This window comes from Penaeus japonicus, unplaced genomic scaffold, assembly GCF_977035675.1.
Source record: "Penaeus japonicus unplaced genomic scaffold, GWHDUDI00000001_assembly GWHDUDI00000014, whole genome shotgun sequence".
In the NCBI taxonomy this organism is placed as follows: domain Eukaryota; kingdom Metazoa; phylum Arthropoda; class Malacostraca; order Decapoda; family Penaeidae; genus Penaeus; species Penaeus japonicus.
Window position 1 is genome coordinate 6,254,970 of NW_028234416.1, and position 2,500 is coordinate 6,257,469.

Genomic DNA, 2,500 nt, shown 5'->3' on the forward strand with positions numbered 1-2,500 from the left:
GGAAGGTTTCGTCACCGTTACCTCGAGAAAACAAAAAAGAAAAACAAGGGAGGAACGCAATACAGCAAAACCCCTACAAGGTGCCGACCGTCCCAAGGTAGTATATTTATGTATCACTAGCTGTCATCCGGATACAAACGAAGAAGATATTGAAGACTTCCTCGTTAGTAATTTTGACAGCATATCAAATGTTAAAGCCTTCAAAACTAAGATGACACATGAATATTATTCAAGCTTCACTGTTACAATAAGAGGCAAAGAGATAAATTCAGAACTTTTTATAGAATCCGATGTGTTCCCTGATAACGTAAAGGTTTTCTTAAATAGAAACAAGTACAAAACCGAGCAGAATGTTTGACCGCGCAAAACCGTCAGCGCGGCCAGTGATTAGGTCACAGAACATCTTAAAAATAGAACATATCAATGCACAATCTCTCCTCGGTCACCTTGAAGAAATTGTATTGTTACTAAAGGAAAGAAATGTAGACATACTCTGTGTTAGTGAAACATGGCTCCACCAGGAAATGATAAGTAACTTTATCAACATTCCAAATTATCAAGTTTATCGATGTGATGCAGGGCGAGGAGGTGGAGTATGCATATTTGTAAGGGATACCCTTAAGTCAAATAGGATATCAACTACAACAGTTAATAATACTGCCGTAGAAGATGTCTGGGTTACCGTACAAAGCAACATGCTTCCTTCCTTCATTATTGGCGCCGTCTATAGGCATCCCCATGCAAAATCTGAATCTTTTGAATATCTTGAAAAGGTTTTTAGAGAAATGTCCTTAAAAAAGAAATCACTTTTTATCTTAGGTGACTTAAATGATGATTTAAATAAACCAAATGCTAAGTTAGCAAAGTTAATCAAGAAAAATAAACTAGAACAAGTGATCAATAAACCCACAAGGATCACAGAAAACAACTCGTCTTTATTAGATGTAATAATAACGAATAGATTAGATACCATACTCCATACAGACGTCATTCCATGTCATGTTGCTGATCATGAACTTATTACGATGACGTTGAATATAAAGAAACCAAAGCGACCACCGGTTACAAAAACTTTTCGTGACTTCAATCACTATGACCCTCAGTCATTATGCGAGCTAATCATATCTAAAGAACCAACTCTATTAGATATTTTATCAACAGACAATGTAAATACCCAGGTAACCATCCTTACGGAAGTGATAAAAAGCAGCATAGATGCCTCTGCTCCCTATGTGACAAGAATCGTCAGACGTCCCCCTGCTCCATGGATAAATGATGACATCAAGAGAGCTATTGCCGAAAGAAATAATTCCCAACAAGCGCTCAAAAGAAACAGACTTGAGCCCGCCCTTCAGGCAATTTATAAAGCAAAAAAGAAAAAAGTTAAGTCATCAATTCAATTGGCAAAGACTAATTATTTCAGAAATAAATTCGCAGAAAATAAAAACAACTCTAATAAAACTTGGAAAATTGTTAAAACATTAGTGCCTAACAAACAATACACAGATAATTACACAAATTCTACACATAACACCGACCATTTCAATAACTTCTTTGCACAAATTGGAAAACTTACTTATGAACAAACAATTGGCACCACATTACATCAAAACACAGATCAGGCAAGGCTCATAACTGATGATTTCAGACCGCAACCAGTAGACGTAGAAACTATCATCCTAATAATAAAACAACTTCGCGAAACAAATGCGGTGGGAGCAGACGGTATTGCTTTGCGCTTTATTAAGGATAGTCTACCGGTAATCGCATTTTATATAACGATCATCATTTACACCTCACTGGTAACTGGTGTTTTCCCGTCGCTTTGGAAACATGGAATTGTAACACCAATTTTCAAGTCTGGGGATATAGACGACATGAATAATTACCGCCCTATCACAATACTTCCAGTATTATCTAAGGTACTTGAAAAAGCAGTGGCAATTCAATTGATGAATTTCCTGGAGACCAATAACTTATTATCTAAAACTCAACATGGCTTTAGAAATAGGTTATCCACTGAAACAGCGTTGCTACAGATTACTGACCAAATTTATAATAACATGGACAACAATAAGGTAAATTTACTCACTTTGTGCGATCTTTCTAAAGCTTTTGACAGCGTCCATCACAAAATTCTTCATAACAAATTAAGAAACCATAGAATTGATACCCATTGGTTTGATAGCTATTTAAATACAAGAACCCAATCAGTAAAAATTAATGAAATTTGTGCAGTATTATCTAAGGTACTTGAAAAAGCAGTGGCAATTCAATTGATGAATTTCCTGGAGACCAATAACTTATTATCTAAAACTCAACATGGCTTTAGAAATAGGTTATCCACTGAAACAGCGTTGCTACAGATTACTGACCAAATTTATAATAACATGGACAACAATAAGGTAAATTTACTCACTTTGTGCGATCTTTCTAAAGCTTTTGACAGCGTCCATCACAAAATTCTTCATAACAAATTAAGAAACCATAGAATTGATAC